The sequence below is a fragment of the Agelaius phoeniceus genome, chromosome 3, assembly GCF_051311805.1.
Source record: "Agelaius phoeniceus isolate bAgePho1 chromosome 3, bAgePho1.hap1, whole genome shotgun sequence".
Classification (NCBI taxonomy): Eukaryota; Metazoa; Chordata; class Aves; order Passeriformes; family Icteridae; genus Agelaius; species Agelaius phoeniceus.
In genome coordinates, this window is record NC_135267.1 from 116,694,185 (window position 1) to 116,717,038 (window position 22,854).

General features: G+C 51.8%; 4 long non-coding RNA genes across 4 annotated transcripts; all 4 read left to right on the forward strand.

The window, feature by feature from the left end:
- On the forward strand, nucleotides 1-5,002 carry LOC143693659 (uncharacterized). Its single transcript, XR_013181599.1, has 4 exons — nucleotides 1-646; nucleotides 1,140-1,204; nucleotides 1,825-1,888; nucleotides 3,388-5,002. It is a non-coding gene; the product is annotated as an uncharacterized LOC143693659 (long non-coding RNA).
- Nucleotides 5,003-17,166: 12,164 nt separating this feature from the next.
- LOC143693749 (uncharacterized) lies at nucleotides 17,167-18,275 on the forward strand. Its single transcript, XR_013181690.1, has 5 exons — nucleotides 17,167-17,388; nucleotides 17,463-17,490; nucleotides 17,730-17,770; nucleotides 17,868-17,923; nucleotides 18,004-18,275. It is a non-coding gene; the product is annotated as an uncharacterized LOC143693749 (long non-coding RNA).
- Nucleotides 18,276-20,720: 2,445 nt separating this feature from the next.
- Nucleotides 20,721-21,070, forward strand: LOC143693750 (uncharacterized). Its single transcript, XR_013181691.1, has 3 exons — nucleotides 20,721-20,799; nucleotides 20,878-20,914; nucleotides 21,000-21,070. It is a non-coding gene; the product is annotated as an uncharacterized LOC143693750 (long non-coding RNA).
- A 496-nt stretch (nucleotides 21,071-21,566) lies between these two features.
- LOC143693751 (uncharacterized) lies at nucleotides 21,567-22,821 on the forward strand. The gene is made up of 4 exons (XR_013181692.1): nucleotides 21,567-22,447; nucleotides 22,526-22,553; nucleotides 22,641-22,654; nucleotides 22,768-22,821. It is a non-coding gene; the product is annotated as an uncharacterized LOC143693751 (long non-coding RNA).
- The last annotated feature ends 33 nt before the right edge of the window (nucleotides 22,822-22,854 follow it).

The following is a 22,854-nucleotide window of genomic DNA, read 5'->3' on the forward strand; positions in this document are numbered from 1 at the left end:
ATATGAATGGCTGGCGGGCCGAGGCGGCCGCGCGCCGGGGGAGCGGGCTGGGCGCGGGGAGCTCCCGGCGCCTGTCCCACGCGGGACGGAGCCGCGGCAGCGACGCTGGAGGGGCGAAGCCTCCGTCCTGCCGCCCGCACGGAGCCGAGCGGCGCGGAAGGGGCGTCCGCCCGGTGCCTCGGCCTCGCTCAGCGGTCCCGGTGGCGGGGGCTGAGCTCGGGCGGGGCGCGCTGCCGCCCGCCGATGGCGGAGCGCCAGGCGGTGCTTTGCTGCCGCGGGCCGGGAGCTGCAGGAGCCGCCCCGGGCGAGCGGCGCCGGGCGCTGCCGCGGTCACTGTGCGGCGGCTGCCCTCGGGCTGGCGGAGGCGCGGGAGCCGCCGAGCTGCAGCCGTCTCCCTCGGGCCGCTGCCGCTGCTGCGGGCGGGGGCGGACGAGCGGCTGCGGAGGCGGCTCCGCGGCGGGCTCAGCCTTGCGAGCAGAGAGCGCTCGACATCGCTGGCATGACACGGCTGCTGAGTGCCTCAGTGCTCGTGGCTCTTCCTTCCACGCAAACAGATGGAGCGGCATCGCTGAGCAGTAAAACACAGCGATGGCCCGGAGAATGGCGAGCGCAAGGAGCGCCGGGCAGGATCCTTCTGATGGCACAGGTGCGATCGGCAAACTCAGCCCCTTGTGCCCCTGCCCTCCCGACCCCCAGGGGAAATGCTCTCCAGCCTCGAGCTGCTGAGAGACAAAACGTGTGATTTGACACTAGGGTCCGGAAAAGGTTTTCGTTTAGATTAGCAAATGCCTCCATTGTTCTCGGTTACGTCCTAGGATCGGTTTTAGGCAGTGACTTTCTACCGCTTGTCGGATTTTCTTGTGCAATGGTAAGAAAATAGGCAGGTCTGATACTGGTTTCGCTTTTTTTCTACTTCATGTTCCATGAGCTGCTTTTATCCAAGCAATTGTTTTAAAGTTCTACTGTAGGCGTTTCTGGTTCACTTTTTTTTTTTTTTCCCTCTAAATCGGCAGTAAATATAGCTGAGTAAAATTACCTTGGTTTTCTTCCTTCTTAAATGTTTTTATTGATAATCCTATTTGAATATGCAGAACACGTGGGTATGTCCTGTAATATATCCTAGCTTTTCTTGTTTACAGGGTACTCAGGAAATATTTTTCCCTTAGAGTCCCACTGAAACATTCTCCGTGCAATCTCCGTTAAGGTCTGTGTTTACAAATAAGCCACCATCAGCTGAGATATTTGCCTGTGTACCTTTTCCTGTAATTCAGAGCTTGCGTTCTGTGGTTTTTATGATAAACCTATCAAACTTGCGAAACCGTTTTGCAAGTCTTAACCGTTGAAGGCAGCAAGAAGTGGTTTTAAAGCCTGTTCTTGAGCAGACAAAGGGAAAAAGTGTGAATTTGCTGCTGAACTTGTCCTTTTTCATTTGACTTGCCTTGAATTATTTAGGAAGAGAGAGAACTAGAAAAAAGAGAGAAATAGAATTGGTTCTTGAGCCCTCCTAAAATGCTCCCCGTGATTCCGTGTGGAGCCAAAGTGAAGGGTGATGGAACAGAGCCCCTGTGCTTTAGAAGGAAATCAATTTCAACCTGATCTCCACCCCGAGTCTCCCTAATTTCTGTTTTTAAAATGCAAACTAAGTTTAGGAAGTGTTGGGAGTTAGTATTTTGGGGGAGAAATGGCAGTTGCACAAACCGTTCCATTTCCCAGAGGCTCTGGGAAGGATTCATTTTGTAAGCGCTGTAACTGCCATCGGTTGGTGGTTCGGGGTTGGAATGTGCACTTGCCCTCCGATAAAGCACTCGTTCATTTGCATTTCAGTGCCAGGAGTCTGGAGAAACTGGAGAAGAGCCCAAGAGACATTTTTCATCCTGAGATACAAAAGGTAGGAAGTGACTTTTTTTGGTTTGGTTCTTTTTCTTTATGATTTCCTGGAAATAGAAGTAATTAAGTATAGATCCTACTGGTTTGTTTCTTCCAGTAGCTAATAAGAATAATAATCTAATACTACTTAAACTGTCTCTTTATCCATTGAACTGGCCATTTCAAATCCAAACTTCTAAACACCAATAAAAGCATCATCCTTGTAGAATCTTTAATAGGAGGGGGCTAAAGATGCTGTTTTTGTTGACAGGATTTATTGGTTCTTGAAGGGCAAGAGGTGAGTGCAAGCCTAACTACTTCTTGCTCACAGACCCGTCCGGTGAATACGGCTTTGTATTTGGATGGGCTTTTGATGACTTCTAAATCAATTGCTCGTTACAGTAAAAAGAAGTCATGTTTTTTGGAACCTGACAGCAAAAATAACTTGAAGCACCAACTTAATAATAATTGATCACCCGTCTAAGTTAATGATTTTATGCTATACTATCAAAGTTTAAAGGTAAATTATTGTGTAGTAGGAGATGGTATAAAATGTATGTTCTAACGTGTAGGATGTATGCAAAGATTAGAGGAAACAAATTTTTATGTCTTCTGTTTGACCGTTCACCAAATAATATTTGGTTTTATTTTCCTGGGATCGGTGAATTTTAAATTTGGAGTCCTCTATGCTAAGGATGGTCAGCTTACAGGTGATGAAATGTTCAGTCATGGTGAGGTTTTCACCTTCTCCTTAATTGTTTTGCTCATCTGAAAAAAAAAAAAAAAAAAAGGCAAGTAAAAAAAAAAAAAGTTATGTTTATTATTTGTTACCCCGTTCTGTCCGTTTCCTCAGTATTTGCTGGAGCTCTGCTTACCCAAGCTTTGGGTAAAACAAGCTTTGGGTTCCTTCTGTCCCACTGGGTGTTGCCCAGTTTGGTTGCATCTGGTGAAATTCACCCTGAGCCCTTACAGAACCAGCTCAAACCAGGTGAGAGCCATTTGCAGCTCTCTCAGGACACCCGGAGGAGGATGGGTGACGTTTCTGAGCATCTGGCAAGTGCACTTCTATCAAAACTCGGCCTGTGCAATTTCTGGGGAAAACCCTTCTGTATCCTGAAGGGTTCCTCAAAGTCTGTTGAGGATCCAGTTAGCAGTTGCTCACCTGGATGGTTCCAGCTCCTCAAGCTAACACTTGTACTCTTGCCCTGTAGTTTAGATCTATTGTAGTTTTGTTATTTTGCAAGATTTGACGTCTTTGGACAGTAACGTGCATTTCACTCTTTGGAACCTCTCGGATCGTGCTTTGGTGCAGCACCACCTAATGGGACACTTGGCTGCTGTGCTGAAGGGCTTGGTTACTGGAATTGTAAATCCCGGAGAGTTTGTAAGTCTTCTGTCCCCAGGGAGGTGTCACGCTTTGTTCACCGTTGCTCTGTTTGTCGGGTGCTGCTTCTCGTCGGAGGTATTAACTTCAAACTGCCCTGTTCTTTTTTGAACTTTTTTTCCTGGTTCTCTCCGTAGGGCAGGGAAGGACTCTCGTATCCCGGTCGTCAGACTCGGCGCTGCCCGAGAAGATACAGAGACTGTAAAAATCATAAGAAGCAACTAGGACTGCAGAGGAAACAAACTGGAGAGAACAAAAGGTGACATTGTTCTCCTTAGCCTGGATTAGAAACATCCACTGCGCTTTGATGCCGGTGGCTGCCAGGGGCTCGTTAGGTCTCTTGAGGCAGGTGTAGGTGTTCACTTGTAGGTTCTATTTTTTGGCAAAGGACCACGAGAGAAGTTTATTTATAGATCCAAATAAACATTCATCTTATCTGAACATAACCTGTCATCCCCTTTCTGACATTAAGGACTCCTGTATAAATACTTGGGGGGGTTTTCTTTGTCATTTCTGAATGGTTCCATTTTGCCGGCTACTTGAACAAATCTGAGGGGGTTTAATTGCATACTGCTTCCTTGAAATTCTGTTGGTCTCTGCTTGGAACCCTTCTTGTACTGCTTAATGAAAGACTTCTGATGGTGTTTTCTTGCCTGTTTGTGGTTAAGGTCGTGCTCTGATGCATTTACAGAAGCCATGGCAGGAGAGAGTCAGCTGCTGGAGAAGAGGAGACAGTACTATCCCTGTGCAGCACGGAACTGTGCCACTGCTGTGTCATCAGCTGTGTCTGCACTGAAAGTAGCCACCTTCACTTGTAGGTAGCTCCTTGGTGCTTTAGGACACGCTGAGGGATTTATTCCTTTTGGGATCCACGATGAGAATTCCCAAGAGAGGTAGTAGTAATAAGGTCTGAGATTGGAAAAAAGCCTGTGTCCTTGGAATGTTGTTGTTGTCGTCAAAAGTTAATTTTTCCTTCTTTCTTAGCCAGTAGTCAGCTTTTTGCTTTATTTTTTGTGGTATCAGTATTTGATTGTTTAAAAAATTGCTTCAAAAGAACTGCAGTGGCTGGCCACCAGGACCTTGTTCCGATTTGCCTATTTGCTTGTAGCTAAAACCTTTCCATATTGTTTATCATTCTATTGAAGAAACTGCTGCCCAGTCAACTAAGAACTGAACATCTATCTGTCTAGGACATGGGGAGAGGATTTAGGTCATGTCTTTGTTTCCAGAAAAAAGTTCCAGTGTAGTTTCTAACTAGAGGAAAAGGGGGGGGGGGGGGGTGAAGACTCGGGGCTCTGATGCCCCTGGGGGCACCCCGAGGTGCCCAGGAGAGGGAGCCCCACTGCGGTGCAGGAGCAGGTATGTTATCACGTACTAGAGAGCAAATTATAAATAGAAATATGAAAATTATAAGTATAAAAATATTTTTTAGATCGTTAAAGAAAGCGGTTTTTTTTACTTGTCAATAGGCAGGGTTTTGATGATAAAAATGATAAATACAAAGAATATGAAGGTAGAAATCGAAGTCTAGAAAGATATCATAAATACATACAGATAAAGTTTAAAACTAGAAGAAAAAATCAGTTGCAGCAGTAGATACGATACATAATATAGATAATACTTTAAATACATGTCTAGAATTTTATAGATATTATAGATAATTATTAATAGATTGCATCAAAAGAAACGATAAATATAAATGTGAGTATAATTACACAAAGTATAAAAATATTTCGATACCGTTTAAAAGAAGGTGTTTTCGTGTATTTATTTGGTTAGAGATGGGGTTTTTGTTTGGATTAATAGACGTATTCTAGAAATATAAATCTAACTGTAGAGAGATCCAATCGATAGAGGAGGCTATTTCTAAAAACACAACCGAACGCCGCCGCCTTCGGGGGAAATCGCACGAGCTCGGCCGAAGCAAGGCGAGAGCGGCCGACCCTGACGGCCTCGAGCGAACCGAGGCGAGGCTTCCGAGGCTGCCTGAAGCGAAGCGAGCCGAGCTCAGGCGAAGCGAGCCTGCTGCTCTCGTGCGCGCTGCTTAGCGCCAGTGCGCTCCCAGCCTAATGAGCTCCTGCCCGAGCCCGCGCTCCCGGTCGTGTCCGCGCCGTGGCCGGGCCGCCCGCGGGACGCGGCAGCGGGAGAGCCCCGAGCCGGGCGAGCTGAACGGGAGGCGGCGGCGCTTGCCCGCCCGCCGTCGGGGAGCCGAGGCGAGGCGAGCGGAGCCGAGGCGCGCCGAAGGCACAGAGCGGCTGGGAGTTGGGCCGAAGCGAGGCGAGCTCGGCCGAAGAGGCGAATGCAGGCGCCAAGAGCCGAGTTGAGGCGCCAAGAGCCGACTGGAGCCGAGCGTCTCCGGAGCGAGCCGAGCTCCGCCGAGCGCCGCAGCATCCCGGGCAGGGCGAGGCGCCGGGCCGGGCTCGGGGTGCAGCCGGGGCTCTGGGAGGCTTCCCCGCCTGTCCCTCTCTCTAGCCCTCCTTCCTTCTCCCCGTCTTCGCCTTCTCTCGCTCCCTTTCCCCCATTCCCTCTCCCCCCGCAAAGCCGGCTCCTTCCTGTCCTGTCCCTAGCCCGCTACTCCCTTCTGTTCCCCCTGTCTCCTTCCTGTGCCCAGCCTCCGTGTACCCTCGTCCCGGGCTTTCCCTTCCCGTGCCGCTTTCCTGCACAGCCCGAGCTCCCTCGCCGCCCTTTGTCGTGCCCTGCTCTCGCTCCTCTCTTCCCGTGCCCCCTTTCCTTCTTTGCCCCGCAGCCGCGGGGCTCGGGCTGCCGGAGAATAAAGCCCCGAGGGCCGGAGCCCGGCGCCCCTGGGCCCTTGCGGGAGTCCCCGCGCGGGGCCGGAGGCTCTCGGCGGATCCCCCCGTGCCGCTCAAGCGGCGCGGCCGACAGCGCCGGAGCTGCGGCTTTGCCGGCATCGCGCTGAGAGCGGCCCCCGCTCCGTGCCGGGCCGTCCCCGCCGTCTGTGCCGCTCCCTCTCTCGCTGCCCCTGGCCCGTGACAGCGAGGCTGGGCAGGAACCTCAAGCCTTCTGGGGGCTGCCCCCCCTTTCTTGTTGCAGCAGAATCCCTTGCTGGGGCTATGCACGTGTGGGAAGGGCTTGGGGGAAGCGCTGCGCTGCTGTCCGGGGCAGTCGGATTCGTTCGGAGCCTTCTTTGGGGGTCAGGGAAAGGCGGGGTGAAGACTCGGGGCTCTGATGCCGTTGGGGGCAGCCCAAGGTGCCCGGGAGAGGGAGCCCCACGGCGGTGCAGGAGCAGGTGGGGGGCGGGCGAGGGGCGGGGGTCACGCTGGGTGCCGTCCCCCAGAGGGACCCAAAGCTGCCACCAAATGCACAGGGAGGGGTGAGTGGGTGTAGGATGCTAAAACCTGGCAAGGCATTCGGTTTTCTAGGTATCGCTAAAGAATAGGAATTGGTCTCTAAACTCAGCTGGGGAGAAGCCCTCTCTATGCACTCATTTGTTTACAGGAATGTAGAAGGTTCCGACTGGAGATGCGTAGTAGTTCTGAAGATATTGCCGTGAGGTTTTGATCTAGGAACGGACCGAGCTGTGCCCTGGAACCCTCAGAACAGCTGCAGGGGCTGAAGGCGATAGAAAGGGCTCTCTGGCACCTTTTGCCTCCGTTCTCTGCCAGCGCCCAAAGCGTGTCGCAGTCCCGCAAGAGGCGCTTGTCATCCCGAGAGCCAAAAGGAAGACGTGTCAAATCCCAGCTCTGCCTTGTGTTTCGTGTGGGTTTTTTACTTCGTATTGATGTCATTCCAGAGAGCAAGGAAAGAAGAAATGTGACCGGCTCCCACTATTACTGTGTGAAGGCTTTCTTGAAAGGCTGCTGTATTTCTATTGTCTTTTTCCACTCCAAGCTTGACTTTTGCCCTCGTTTTTCGAGCTCTGCTGCATTGGGGGTGTCCCAAGGAGGGCGGGGTTCCTCAGCAGGGCTCTTAGGAGGCGGCGCTGATTCTGCTTTTTCTGCAGGCGTCTCAAAGCGTGCTACCAGAATGACAGTTTTGTGCACTGGAAAGCTTTCCCTCAGTGCCATCAGCGCACGTCCGTGTCTGAATTGTGGAAGCAGACGGACTAAGAACAGCCAGCACCCGGAGCAGATTTCTGTTGGCTCTGTGTCTGTGAGAAGCGGGCTGTGTGCTGGACGGGGAGAGGCGCTGTTGGAGAGTGGCATCAGCGCCAGGTGTGAGCTGTGAGGATGATGAGGGGCCGGCTCCTGCCGGGGGGGGGGGGGGGGTGCGAGGCTGTTTTAGGGGGAGGCTTCGCCTCAGCTCCCTTTTGCATGGAGCTGCTGAGTAGAGGGGTTCATGGGGGGGCTCCCGGGGCTGTCTCATGGAAGGACTGCGAGAGCTTCTCGCAGCGTCTGGGCGAACACCTGGACACGCGCTTGGATCCGCGGAGCATCGCTTCAAGGAGGTGCCGAGGGACGAATCTTTGTGCCGGGAAGCAGCAGCCGAACGGGTGAGCGCGTGTGGATTTGGAGCGGGGACTTTGGTCCTTTCCCTTTTCAATTGGATCTCGGCAGTCCCCCCTCCCCGGTTCCCCAGGAACAAAAAGGGAGCTTGTGAAGACAAAAGAAATGAAGGAGAGGCAAGCAGCTACTCTCCTAATATTGTCTGTGTTTGAACTGGGGGGGATCCGCTTTCGCTTGCGGTTCCAAGGATGTCGGTTGAAGGAAAAGCTGCCTTTTCCCGGCTGTTAGGGGTATCCCAGGGGTGACAGGGAATCCCTGCGTTCCATTTGAACGGGAATGGGCAAAGTATTGTTGTCATCGGATGGCTTTGATTTGAAGGTAGCCAGCCCATTTTCATCATCCTAAGGTTTAAATGGAGGGGACAGCGCTGGTGTCCCTCCTTTGCAAGGGTTTGAATGGAGGTCAAAATCCCCCTTTGCACATGGCTTGAAGGATTTCATTGGAGGAAAGCCCCTTCTTTTCTGCTCTCCTAGGGGATGAACTTGAAGGGGAGAAGCCATTTCTTTGCCCTTGTTGAAGCGAGGTGAGCGCCGCCCGCGGCGTCAGTTTCGGGGTTGAGTTGCGGGAAGCCGCAGCTCTGGCGGCGTTTGCAGGGCTGCAGTCGGGCTGTGCCGCTGCATTTGAGGGCGCTTCTTGTGGCCGCGGCCCGGGCCGGAGCGTTGCCGCTCGGGAGCGCTGCCGGCCCGGGCCGGGCGGGTGCCGAGGCGCACGGGGGAATTTGGCGCGGCAGCGGCGGAGCCGCTTTGCCGGTGCGAGCCGCCGTGCGGAGCCGAGGGCAGCTGGCGCCGGGCCGGCCAAGGGCGGCAGAGGCGGCGCGGGCGCTGCTGCGCCGGCCCGGCCGGTGCCGGCCGCTCTGTCCGCTCCGGGCGCGGGGCTCGGGCGCCGCCGGGGCCCCCCGGGCAGGGGGAGCGGGCGGGGGCGGGGGGGTCTCCGGGGCGGCGCCGCCCCTGCGCGCCGGAGCAGCCGCCGGAGGAGCCGCTTTGCCGCCGGGAGCCGCGCTCCGTCCGGGGCCGGCAGCGCGGGGTTGGGCTGCCGCAAGTTCTGGGGTGTCGCGGTTCGGAGGTGGCTTTGTAGGGATGCATCGCACGGGTTTGTTCTGGTCGCAGTGGGTGTGCGCTAAGGGCTATGGCGTTCTTCCTGACCGGTACGGTTCTCGGTTCGGGTGGTGACGATAAAGGTTTGGTTTGAATCGAGTTCTGTAGTCGGATATTTTTTTTTGCCGGGCTATTCTGCTTTTAAAGGCGTGCAATGGTTTCTACGGGTCGTTGCGTGAAGCAGCGGCTCGGATTTTAACTCTGTCGCCGTGGCTTTTATTAGCGTGGGCGTGTAGCGTTTGTTTCGGTGGGTTCGAGGTGGCGTCGTGTCGTTAATAGCAGCGGGGTTTTTAAAATCTCTCTAATTGCGTTTGTGTTTCTCGTCTTCCAGGGCTTTTATTTCTTTGGTTTGCTTGATTGTAGTGTACGCTTTATTGTGACGGATCATTTGGGAGATCTTGTCAATGGTTACGTTTCTCTTTCGGCTTTGTGTTTATTTCTGGGTGGTATTTTTATTTTGATCGAATGAGGCTCTATGCGTTTATTCTTCAGTTGGGAATAATTTTTTTGAGGTAAATTAAAGTTGCTTTGGTTTGGGGGACTTTTGTTTTACAAATGTATTTTCTTTTGGTTTTTTTTTTTTCTTTTTTTCTTTTTTTTCTTTTCGTTTCTTGTTGTCCTTTGACGTATTTGGTGGTTATTGATCAGTTTTATTTTTGGGAACGTGGGTATTTATATGGTGGGTCTTTTTAAGTAGGGTTTTTTTTTTTTTTTTTTTTTTTTTGGGTAGTTATTTTCTTATTTTGTAGTGGTTGAGATTTTTTGTTTTTTTTTCTATTTCGTTCATTAGTTCGCTTTCTAAAGTTTCTAAAGTTCTTTTGACAGAGTATTGCTTATTCTTTGAGTTAGTGTAGATGTAGAACTTCGGTTAGTTTTTAAAATAACGTTCAGGGTCAGTGGCACTGATTGGAGTTGAGCGAGTTGGTTTGGGTTTTTTTAGAGGTTTTTGTGATTTGCTGCGTGTGTTTCTCCAGGGTTTTCTTTTCGTTTGGTTCCATTTTTCTGATGTGATGAGAACTGTTAGTGAAAAGAGTGTTGTGTGTTTTTTTCGCTGGCAGTTGTTTGGCTGGTGGAGGTATCTTGATGGTTTTGGAAGACATTGGTGGGAATTCGATGCTGTTTGTTTTGTCATTGCATTTAGGAATTGGATTTTAAATGTAAAATTCTAAGGATAGCTATCTTTAAACAAAACGAGTAGATGTGTAGAAATGGGAATCAACTTTTATTTTGATCTATTCGATCTCTATTTAAAATTTAACAGGTAACTTAAGTCATGATATATTCCAATAAGATATTGTATTTTTCAAAGAGCATTGTGTATGTTGATAGATATATCAATAGAGATGCTAAATATAAACACAGCTCAAAGGAAATTTTAAATCTAGAAATGTGTTGTGAATCTATGCAGATATATATATATATCAAATGATTAAAGGATTGTAAATGTAAAGTGACATAAATCCATACAACACGTAATACAAGCGATACCGTATAGATCTTATGATGGTATATTATAGGAAACAGCTATAAATCTAGTACATCGCTATGATATAATATGTAAAACATTATAGATATGGTAACTGTAAATACAACAACATTATTAAAAGTAGTTTAAAAGAAAGGATGGTTTTGTTTTTTACTTGGCAAAAGCAGAGGTTTTATTATAAAAACTACAAATACAAATGATAGAAAGGTAGAAATCTACTTGTAAAAAGATCTCATGAATACATCAAGATGGATATAAAAATTGAAACTATTAGAAAAAAGAAGTTGTAGCAGTAGATTTGGTACATGATAAAAATAATGATTTATCTCTATGATGTGAATAATAGATATGTGCTATGTAATGATGAATGGAATGCATCAGTATAAACGGTGACTATAAAAGTGAATCTAATTATGCAAGCTCTAAATATAAAACTATTTCAATAGAGTTGAAAAGAAGGGTTTTTTGGTATTTGTTTGGTTAGAGATGGGATTTTTTTTGGAAGAATAAAAGTATGATAGAAATCTAAATGGAAGTCTAGAAATATACAATCAATATATAATGACATTGCTGCAACCACAAAGTATGAATAAATACAGATAATAGGAATAGGCATAATAGATGGTATAAAGGACGTAACACATCACTGTCCGGTCTAAATATGCGTGTGAATAGAACTAGGAAAACTAGAACTATCAAATTTATTTCAAGAAGGCATGAAAGAAAGGGGGCTTATTTGGTTCTTGTTTGGTAAGAGGCAGGTTTTTGGCATTTATTTTTCGAGGAGTTTTTGGGGGGGATGGCCCCTGTTCTTTTTTGCCGCCTTGGCCGCCCGCAGGCCCAAGGCGCGCGGCGCCCCCGGCTGGGGTGGGCGGCAGTGCTGCCGCCTTGTGGGCAGAGCGCGGTACTGCAGCCCGGCGCCGCCGCCAGGCAGCCCTCTTGGGCGTGGCGCGTGGCGGAGTTTGTTTGACCTTCTGAAAATGGCGGCCAAAAGGGCGGGGAAGCGGAGGGCCCCGGTGTGTCTATGCGGACTGCCTGCACGGAACACCGACGCCGGCGCAGTCCCGGCGGGATTTTTGTGGCGTTTCAGGTGTACCCGACACGGGCTGTGTGGTCAGCGGCGCCGCGGGCGGTCGTATTTTGGCGTGTTTCTGACCGGCATGTGAGTAACCGCCTCTCTCGGCCGAGGGGGGTGGGGGGGTCCTCTCTCGGCCGCCATGTTGGGAGTGGCGCATCACCAATGTCGCGGGAGTTTGTTTGACCTTCTGAAAATGGCGGCCAAAAGGGCGGGCAACCGGAGGACCCCGGTGTGTCTATGCGGACTGCCTGCACGGAACGCCGACGCCGGCGCGGCCCCGGCAGGATTTTCTCTTGCGTTTCAGGTGTGCCCGACACGGGCTGTGTGGTCAGCGGCGCCGCGGGCGGGCGTATTTTGGCGTGTTTCTGACCGGCATGTGAGTAACCGCCTCTCTCGGCCGAGGGGGGGGGGGGGGGGGGTCCTCTCTCGGCCGCCATGTTGGGAGTGGCGCGTCGCCAATGTCGCGGGATTTTTTTTTTTTTTGACCTTCTCAAAATGGCGGCCAAAAGGGCGGGGATATCGCGGACCCGGGAGTCTGCCGCCCTGTGGCCAGAGCCCGGTACTGCAGCCCCCCGAGCCAGCGCCCTGCCCCTCGCCGCTGGCTGCCGGGGGCGGGGCAAGGGCGCGGCTGCCGAGCGAGGCAAGGGCGAGGGGCGGGAGCGAGGGGCGGGCGGGAGCGAGGGGCGGGCGGGGCGGGCTCGGTAAATGGCCGGGAGGGGTGAAAGACGTTCAGGAGTGCAAAAGGGACACGATGGCTGAGAAGAATGGCCGGGGGGGGGGGGGGGGCGGCCCGGCGGGGCCGCTTTCGGCGGGCGGCGGAGGCGCGGTCGCAGCGCTCCGCGGGCCGGGGGCAGCGAGCGGGGGCGGGCGAACGCCGTCGGAACGGGAACGGGGCTGCACCCCCCCCGAGCCCGCGCACGCGCCTCTCCAGGCGGCGGAAGCGACGGCGGGGCGGAAAATCCCGGCGGGGCGGCGGCGCTGCCCGCCCTTTCTGCCGCCAGCTTTGCAAGGTAAGACCGCCCGTCCCGCCCCGCCCCGTCCCGCCGCCCTCCGGTGTCTGTAAACACTGTAAACAGACGGACTCCCTCTGGCTTCCCACTTCTCCGTGCTGGAGAGTGGGAGAAAGGTCCGTGCTGCTTGCCGTGTCCTCGGTGGGCAGAGAGCTCTGACCTTGCCTTGCATGGGCTGCTGAGGATTGGATCCTTGGGGATGTGCTTTTATGCATTTAGTGACCTTTACAGATTTCTTTCTGCAGTTTTTTCAGTTCCCAGAATCATGGAAGAATTCAGGTTGCAAGGGGCTCTAAAGATCACCTCATTCCAAGGCTGCTGCCGCCGTGGGCAGGGACGTGCTTCCATCGAGCAGCTTGCTCAGAGCCTCATCGCAGAGCACCGAGGGGCCTTGAGCACTTGCAGCGATGGGGCAGCCCCAGGACCTCTGAGCAACCTGTGCCCTGTGCCAGCCAGGTGCCAGAGGAGGAAGGAAGCCCTTCCCACCTGGAGCAGAGGCTGCGTAGCCTTGTGTCACCGAGCGTGTGAGACAGAAAGGCCCTTCCTTTCTGGAGGGGTAACAACACTCAAAGCTCTTTCTCGGGACAAGCCGAGCAATGGAAGGCCAAAGGAGCCTTCAGTTCTTCCAGCAGCTTTGGGAACAACTTGAAGGAGGAGCAGAGCTGGCCTGGTGCCTGCCGGCTCTGCAGGCAGTGGGCATGGCGAAGCTGCAGCTGCATCTGTCTTCTTGGCTGAGGCTTTATAAATGAGGCGCTTTTCTGTAGTTCCTTTTCAGGCATGACGTGCAAGTTGCCCCTAGAAGTCCAAAGGCAGCTGTTTTCTTAGCAGAAGGAAGTCAGGAGGAGGCAAAGCCAGCAGCTAAGTCTGGATAAAAAACTTGGCTAACCTCTTTTCCCCCCCTCCTCCAAACAGGCAATTGTGAAGCACTCAGCAGAGACCTGCCCGGGAGGAAAAGCAGAGCCAATCTCTGAGAAGAAGGGACGTGCGAGCTCTGGCGAGGACGGCTGCTCCCCCTGGCCTTGGTGTGGGACCTCCTGAGCTGCCATTCCTGTGGTGGGAGTGTTCCTCCTCTCCTCCGGCCAAGCCAGAGACCGCCTAGGGAAGGAGCAGGTAAGGTTGAAGTACCGAGGTCTCCCAGGTAAGAAGTGACACGGCCAAAGGAAATGGCCTCAACTTGCAGCAGGGAAGGCTTAGATTGGATTGGAGGGAAATTTTTTTCACTGAAAGGGTGCTCAGGCATAGGAGCCCAGGGAAGTCCCCATGCCTGGAGACATGTCAAGGATGTCAAGATGTGGTGTTTAGGGACCTGATTTGGGGGGGCAGCAGCTGGGCTCGATGTCCTTAGAAGGCTTTTCCAACCGCAAGGATGCTACGGATCCTATGGTTCTGGAAAGCCTTGACCCCTCTGGCTCTAGCACAGCACCTGGATGCTGACAAAATGAGGCTGGTCCTAGAGCCTGGAGGTCCCTGTGCCACAGGGAGAGGACAAGCCGGTGTCACCTGCAGGGAGGGTCTCGTCCCCAGAGAGCCGTCAGTGACTCCGTCCCTGCCCGGGGCTCTGGGTGCGCCCTCGGGGGGCGGGGGACGACACCTGCCCTCAGGTGTCCCTCTGGGCACCTGGGAAGGGAACCAGGTCCATCCGTGCGGCAGCTGCAGGGCTTGCAGGCTTTGGGGCTTTGCAGCTGTGTGCCTTGTCACAAGGTGGCAGGGACGTGACACTGCCTGGCAACGCTGCTGGCCTCGGATCCTTGCTGCTCTCATCCTTATCCCATATGGATTTAGCAGCAATCTTCTGTCTTTGCTTTCAAACTGTCCTTGGGAGAGTTCCAAGAGAGGGTCATTAGTTATTTCAAAGCCTACATCTTTTACCTCTTGGCACTGAAGAGAAAAGACACAAACCTGCTTTGCATCCTTCTGCCTGGAAGTCATTGTGACACGGGGAAGGGAGGAAGGGGCTGGCCGGGGTCAGCCTCTGCTGAGCCTCAGCTCTTGCTGCTCCTGCTCACAGGGTAAAGCCAAAAGCTGTCGTGATCAAAAACGCAGGCCGCCCTTCTGACCTGAGTCACAGGGGCCGTTTCTTCTGAATGAATCAAGGTGGGAAATAATTCTTGGAGCTTCAGAAGAAAAAAAACCCCAGAACCGTAGGTACGTTTGTAAGAGTGTGTATGTACGTACATTTCCTTCGATGAAGAAGAAAATCTTAGAAATATCATGTCACGTCTGGCTTCCTAGAGAAGATCCTGAACTCTGGGCTTCTGAAAGCAAATGGCTGTGCATTTATAGGAGCGTTTCCCTTCTTTTTATGTGCCTCCCCCAGTCATCTTCTACCCTTGCCCACGGCAAGGAGAGTGCGGTGATTTGGCTGCTCCGCTCTGCCGAGGTTGTTGCAGGCTGTGTAGCAGGGAGTGAGGCCTTTTGTGGCTGCTCATCAGACATTTTCCTACAGCCTTCTCCCTGCAATGGTAAAATGAGACTTGTGTTAGCAAGCAGTCAAGTAGAGCAGGTAACATTAGAAAAGAATTGTTTCTGAGCTGCTGTTCACTAGCACGTGTTTCCCCTTTCCGGCAGAGCGCGCATCATTGCGGGCTTGGGATCGATTGAAATGCGCTAAGGAAACCAGCTCTGGGGAGGGAGGGAGGGAGGGAAATGCTCTCTTAACATGTGCCAATTCTTCTGTCAAACTCATCAGGGCAGGACAGCGTTCAGACTGAAAGTGTAAGAAGATGTGGAGGGAGACAGAGAATCTGACAGGAGCACCGGACTCACAAGTGCACAAATTTTGCTTTTGGCTTGGATTCAAACTCGGAAGTTGTAAGGAATTTGGGAAGGAGAAGGGACATTTCAGACGGAGCAGAAGAAAAAGAAGTTGTTGTTGTTGTTACAGCCCTGGCAAAATCTTTGGTTCTAGCTAATAAAGGAAGCTAGTTGAAATAAAAAAAAAGAAAAAAACGTGGTTTTTTTTTTTCCTTCGCTGTTGTATTCGTTGGTGGGTCGTTATATGGTGTGTTGTTTTATTTCTTGGTCTTATTACCTCTGTGTAAATAGTTTTTTTGAGTGAAGCTAACTTTCTGGACGGGTTGGTTTGTATTTGAGGTAGGATTAATTTCAAGAGGTTTCTTTCCTAGACTTCTGATAGGTATTACTGGGATTTTGGTTTTTTTGTTTACTGTATGTATCAACAGAGAGATTTGGTAGGGCCAGCTGGGCTGCTGGAGTTTTGGGTGTTAATTTATTAGATGGCTTTTGTTAAACACAGAATAATTATGTAAGTTAACAGCAAATTACCCAATTTATCTAGGTATGCTACCTAAACACAATGCTTTATGTCTTACCATTTTTCTGTTCTTCTGCTCCAAGTAGTTGTGTCAAAAAAGAAAGTGCTGTTATTTTTCTGATGAGCTTTCTTCTATAACAAGGCCTTTACTCCCTTTGAATTTGAGTCAGAGGAGCCAAACAGCTGCAGCTGCTCTGAGGGCTTTTATATTTGGTGGGATTAGCCCCCTCCCTTTTCCCAGGCATCATGGGAATGGGAGGCGGGCACCATCAGGGGTATATTAACCCCAGCTTTTGCTGAGGGGCTTCGTTCCCTCTCTGGGATGTGCTGGGGTGAGAGCTCTCCTGTCATTTCAGTGAAGAGCCTCTTTCAGCTTAGCTTGCTTTCAGCAGGTGTTTCTGGGCATCTAAAGAAATAGAGGCTTGGAAGATACTGTGAAGAAAATGGCATGGAATACAGGGAGTATTTAAGGTGACGATTTTGGATTTTGTGTTTAGGGGTGATAAAGCATATCTGCAATTTCTGGTTTTGTTCTTGTTTTGTGTTTTTATTGTTTTTAGGAGGTGCACAGCTTCCAGAGATCCCAGGTTGTGTCAAGCACAGCACTTCTTTCAGCAGATTCATCATGTCACAGGAGGCATCTGCCCAGTGTTAAAAATGATGTTTGAGATTGAGGCTTCAGGTGAGTTGAGGGTTGTGACTGGGAGAGGGAGGGTGAGCAGATATCCAGTTAGGAGTTATCGGGGGGCAGGGGGGTTTGCAGGCAGCAGGGTGAGAAAGGGTGTTTATTTGAGGGCCCCCCCCACACAAGGCTTTTCAGAAGCATAGCAGAGGCATTCCCATGTTTTCCTCACACAAGGTCATCCACTGCACTCACAGGAATCCCATTTCACTTTGCTTTTCTCTAACCCAGGTGCCACTAATAATAAAGGCCACACCCTTGGAATCAGGATGAAGGTGGAGCCTGAAAGAGCCAGGCACACTCAGGAGAGGGCAAGTAGCTGACTTGCTGGGATTTGGCCTACATAACTCTAAACTCATACATTGGTTTTTTTTTTCTTTATTGTAGCTGACCGAGAGGCTAACAGGCCATCACGGGGCCCTCCGAGGCAGACTCATTTCAGGTGCAACGTGGATTCACATCGCTGATCATCCAAAAGATAAGTCGGGGGCCATGGCCTGGAGAAGGGAGGGTAGCAGGTTGGGAGTTCTTGGGACAGATTTAAAAATTAGCAGAGGGAAAAGCAATCTTCTCCAAGGGGTCTCTTAGGACAGCTAAAGGGAGAGACTCCACATTTGATGGCAGCGTGCAGGCGGGCAGGGCAGAGCAGTTCCGGTCCACGTCGTGTTGTCCGGTGTACCGTGTTACCTACTGTGTCTTTGGGGTCCCTTTTGCCTTTTCCCCTCGAGACCCTCACCACAAGCGTAACATGTCGTGTTTAACGTCCCCCTGTTTGTCACGTTCTGTGTCACGGGTGTCTGCACGTATTTGTGCCGGAGCTGTTCTGCCCTGCCGCAGAGGCTGCTGCAATAGGACAAGGCTCAGGGACACGCAGTTTGTGGGGTGTCGCCGGACTCTAGATGATATTCCTAGATAGACAGAAGATGTTTGGAGCTGTGAAGATATCTTGAAGCCCTTTGACGTTTGTCCTCGCTTTCTTTCAGATGCAGAAGGATAAAATCCAGGGCAAAATCCATCCACCCATCCCGAGTGAGGAGGTTCCCCCGAGCAGGTCAGTCACCGTTTGTCTCTGCAGGGAGAGTGTAAAGTGTGACTCTGTTACAGCTCTGTTCTTTTTCTTTTTAGGAAGCAAAGCTGGACATCAGCAGTCAAGGTGAGCTGGGCAAGGTGAGCATTGAGTAGCGTACAGAAGCAGTTAGTTGTTATTGCTCCAGTCTCACTTTCTGGTGCAACTCTAAGCATCTGTTCCTGTTTCTGTGCTTTAGGCAATCCACTCGGAGTACGCCAAGCCCCAGTCACCAACCGGCCGACGCGCCGGGTTTGCCGCTCTCCTGAGCCCTGCGGAAGAATCACGGGACTCGGCAATGAAGCCTCTGCCTTTTCTGTTTAAAGGTGTCACCGGGGTAGCCTTCAGCAATGGCCGAGGATTTGCGGTGAGTCAGGGAAGTAGGGAGGAGGAGTGAGGCTCCGCTCAGGTTTCAGCAGCGCCACATCCCCTCGTCTCCTCTTACCCCACGACAATGGCATCAGCCTCCGAGTGCAGCTGAAGCATGTGGCCCCAGGAGCCGGGCATTCTTGGGAAAACAGTGAGTAGCAGAATTCTTGGGTTTTGGCCAATGTGCTGCTGAGGTTATGCATTGATATTTTGTTTACTTTATTGGAGCAGACGAAGAAACGACAGGAAGTTGTTTAACAACGGTGCCAGCAGGACCTTCCCAGCTGTCGAGGCAGCCTTCCTTTGCACCTGACACAGACCGGCATCCCCAGATGTCTGAGAGATAAGTAGAGGGCTACAACCCACAGAGGGGATGAAACCAGGGCGCAGGGCAGGGACCCACCGGGAGGGCTTTTTGAGTCCGCTTTGGAGACGGGGGTGTCCACGAAGTGGCCCCTTAGGCCTGGGGGGGAAATAAAAGCAAAGTCTCACTTTTGATCACAGTGCTGAGGTGTGCAGGGCAGAGCAGTGCCGGTGTGTACTGTGTCATTTGTCTGTTGTGTGTTGTGTGTGGTTGGATGTGTCATGTCCTTTACCTTAGGCCTTTGAGGAGCCTAGCAGAAACCCTGGCATCACTGTTAGCATCTGTAATATCTACATTCCTCAGCCTGGTACCCAGGCCATGGAACCTTTGACTCGGGAGCTCCGACAGGCATCAGAATTGCATCTCTCTTTGGAAGCATCCAGTCAGGTGGCTTTTCAGGTCTTGTTCTGAGCTGCACGGACAGCCGTGCTCCGCAATGCTCCATTTCAACGGATTAGGCTTTGTAAGAATGCGAGGTTAGGGAGAGGATTCTGACCGTAGGATTCCTGGGTATCCATCTTTGCAGTTCTTGGAATAAATCATTCAGCCAGCATCTTCCTCCAGGGTTCTCTGAGCCTCATCAGTTTGCCATCTGTCTCACCTTGGTCATCTCCTTTTGCATTCTCTGAGTCCTTGCAGCCACTTTCCTTGCCAGGAGCTTTCTGTTCCTGTTGTGTCCCCCCTGTCTGTCACGTCCTGTCCCGTGTCACGGGTGTCAGCACACACATTTGTGCCGGAGCTGCTCTGCCCTGCCGCATAGCCTGGTGCAGTAGGAGAAGTCCCTGGGAGTTTGTAATGTGGGGTGTAGTGGGACTCTAGATGGGATTTGTAGATGGACACAAGATGTCTGGAGCTCCTAAGTTATCCTGCAACAGTTTGACTCTTGTCCTAACTTTTTTTTCAGATTCAGATGGATTAAATGTGTGCCAGAGGGCCCCATCCCGGGTGAGGGGTTTCCCCCGAGCAGGTGAGGCACCGTTTGTCTCTGCAGCAGAAGTGTAAATGGTGACTCTGCTACAGCACTGTTCTTTGTCTTTCTTTTTAGGAAGCAAATGTGGATACCAGCTGTCAAGGTGAGCAGTGGAGAGCAGTAGTTGTTATTGCTCAGGTCTCAATTTCTGGTGCAGCTCTAAGCTTCCGTTCTCGTTTGTGCGCTTTAGGCAATCCACCTGGAGTATGCCAAGCCCCCGTCACCAGCCGGCCGATGCTCCGGGTTTCCTGCAAATGTGAGCCCTGTGGATGCATTACAGGACTTGGTGATGAAGCCCTGAACTTTTCTATTTAAAGGTGCCATCCAGGTGGCCTCCGGCAGCTGCCCAGTAGTTGTGGTGAGTCAGGGAAGTAGGGGGGAGGAGCGAGGGTCCACTCAGGTTTCAGCCGTGCCAAATCACCTCATCTCCTCTGAACCCAGGCGTCCCCTGTGGCGACGGCCTAGGTCTCTGAGCGTGCCCAAAGCGTGCGGCCCGAGCAGCTGAGCGTTCTTAGGAGCACGGTGAGTAGCAGACTTGTGGGGTTTTGGCCGATGTGGTGCCACGATCAGGCATTGATGTTTGGTTCTCTTTAATACAGCTGTCTAAGAGACACCAGCCCGGTGCCAGCAGGACCTTCCCAGCTGACGAGGTGGCCTTTCTTTGCACCTGAGACCGGCATCCCCAGATGTCTGAGAGAGAAGTAGAGGGCTATGACCCCCAGGGGGGATGAAAGCAGGGTGCTGGTTTGGGAATTACTGGGATGGGTTTTTGAGTCCGCTTTGGAGGTGGGGGGGCGGTGTCCATGAAGTGGCCCCTTAGGCCCCATAAAAGCAAAATCTCACTTTTGATCACAGTGCTGAGGTGCGCAGGGCAGAGCAGTCCCGGTGTGTATGATGTCCCTTGTCTATTGTGCCTTGTGTGTTGTTTGAGTATCTCATGTCTCTTAGCTTAGCCTTTTCAGGGGCCTGTCAGAAACCTTGGCATTGTTCTTATCGTCTGTGATCTCTGCATTTCTTGGCCTGGCACCCATGCCATACAACCTTTGCCTGGGGAGCTCAGACATGTATCAGATTCGCATCTCTCTTTGGAAGCATCCGGTCAGATGTCTTTTCAGGTCCTGTTCTGAGCTGTACAGACAGCTATGCCCTGCCAGGATCCATTATGGCAGCTTAGGGCTTGAAAGAATGTGAGGACAGGTAGAGGCTTCTGACCGTAGGATTCTCGGGCATCCATCTTTGCAGTTCTTGGAATAAATACTTCAGTTAGCATCTTCTTCCTTCAGTGTTTTCTGAGCCACATCAGCTTGCCATCAGTCTCACCTCGGTCATCTCATTTGGCATGCTCTTGTTGCTCGCAGTAATCCTTTTTGCCAAGAGATTTCTGTCTGTGTTGTGTGCCCATTGTTTGTCGTGTCCTGTCTGTCCTGTGTCACGGGTGTCTGCACATATTTGTGCCAGAGCTGCTCTGACCTGCTGCATAGCGTTGTGTAATAGGACAAGCCCTGGGGGGTTGAAATTTTTCATGTGGGGTGTACTTGGACTCTAGATGCTGTTCCTAGATTGATATAAGGTGTTTGCAGCTTTTGAGTCATCCTGCAGGTGTTTGACATATATTCTAACTCTCTTGCAGGTGCAGATGCATTGCATCCATGGCAGAGCACCCCATCCCGGGTGAGGGGGTTCCCCATAGCAGGTCAGTCACCATTTGTCTGTGCAGGGGATGTGTCAAGTGTGACCCTGTTACAGCGCTGTTCTTTGTCTTTGTTTTTAGGAAGTATAGCTGGATCTCAGCAGTCAAGTTCAAAAGGGTAAGGTGAGCAGTAGCCTTTCTTGTTGCTGAGGTCTCAATTCCTGGGGCAAGTCTAAGTCTCCATTCTCGTTTTTGTGCCTTAGGCCATCTGCTCGGAGCATGCCAAGCTCCCATCCCCAGCTGGCCGACGGACCGGGTTTGCCGCTCTCTCGAGCCCCGCGTTCTGGGCAGCCGTCAGGAACCGCCGAGGAGTTGCGGTGAGTCAGGGAAGTAGGGAGGAGGAGCGAGGGCCCACTCAGGTTTCAGCAATGCCACGTCACCTCCTGTCCTCTTAACCCAGGCGCACCCCACGACGACGGCGTCGGCCTCCGAGCGCGGCCGGAGCGTGCGACCCGAAGAGCCGGGCCTTCTTAGGAGAAGGGTGAGTAGCAGACTTGTGGGGTTTTGGCCAATGTGGTGCCACGATCAGGCATTGATGTTTGGTTTCCTTTGATATAGCTGTCTAAGAGACAACGGCCCGGTGCCAGCAGGACCTTCCCAGCTGGCGAGGCAGCCTTCCTTCACACCTGACATGGACTGGGATTTCCATATGTCCAAGAGATAAGTCAAGGGCTACGACCCACAGAGGGGATGAAAGCGGAGTGCTGGGTCAGGGCTCCTGGGGGGGGGGGGGGGGGGGGGGTTTGAGTTGTCTCTGGAGATGAGGGTAGCCAAGATGTGGCCCCTTAGGCCACGTAAAAGCAAAGTCTCACTTTTGATCACAGTGCTGAGGTGCGCAGGGCAGAGCAGTCCCGGTGTGTATCGTGTCCCTTGTCTTTTGTGTATTATGTGTGGTTGGGTATCTCATGTCTCTTATCATAGCCCTGTGAAGGGCCTGTCAGAAACCTTGGCACCATTCTTAGAATCTGTGATCTCAGCGTTCCTCAGCCTGGTGCCCAGGCCATGGAACCTTTGACTCGGGAGCTCCGACAGGCATCAGAATTGCATCTCTCTTTGGAAGCATCCAGTCAGGTGGCTTTTCAGGTCTTGTTCTGAGCTGCACGGACAGCCGTGCTCCGCAATGCTCCATTTCAACAGATTAGGCTTTGTAAGAATGCGAGGTTAGGGAGAGGATTCTGACCGTAGGATTCCTGGGTATCCATCTTTGCAGTTCTTGGAATAAATCATTCAGCCAGCATCTTCCTCCAGGGTTCTCTGAGCCTCATCAGTTTGCCATCTGTCTCACCTTGGTCATCTCCTTTTGCATTCTCTGAGTCCTTGCAGCCACTTTCCTTGCCAGGAGCTTTCTGTTCCTGTTGTGTCCCCCCTGTCTGTCACGTCCCGTCCCGTGTCACGGGTGTCAGCACACACATTTGTGCCGGAGCTGCTCTGCCCTGCCGCATAGCCTGGTGCAGTAGGAGAAGTCCCTGGGAGTTTGTAATGTGGGGTGTAGTGGGACTCTAGATGGGATTTGTAGATAGACACAAGACGTCTGGAGCTCCTAAGTTATCCTGCAACAGTTTGACTCTTGTCCTAACTTTTTTTTCAGATTCAGATGGATTAAATGTGTGCCAGAGGGCCCCATCACGGGTGAGGGGTTTCCCCCGAGCAGGTGAGGCACCGTTTGTCTCTGCAGCAGAAGTGTAAATGGTGACTCTGCTACAGCACTGTTCTTTGTCTTTCTTTTTAGGAAGCAAATGTGGATACCAGCTGTCAAGGTGAGCAGTGGAGAGCGGTAGTTGTTATTGCTCAGGTCTCAATTTCTGGTGCAGCTCTAAGCTTCCGTTCTCGTTTGTGCACTTTAGGCAATCCACTCGGAGTATGCCAAGCCCCAGTCACCAGCCGGCCGATGCTCCGGGTTTCCTGCAAATGTGAGCCCTGTGGATGCATTACAGGACTTGGTGATGAAGCCCTGAACTTTTCTATTTAAAGGTGCCATCCAGGTGGCCTCCAGCAAGTGCTGAGGAGTTGTGGTGAGTCAGGGAAGTAGGGGGGAGGAGCGAGGGTCCACTCAGGTTT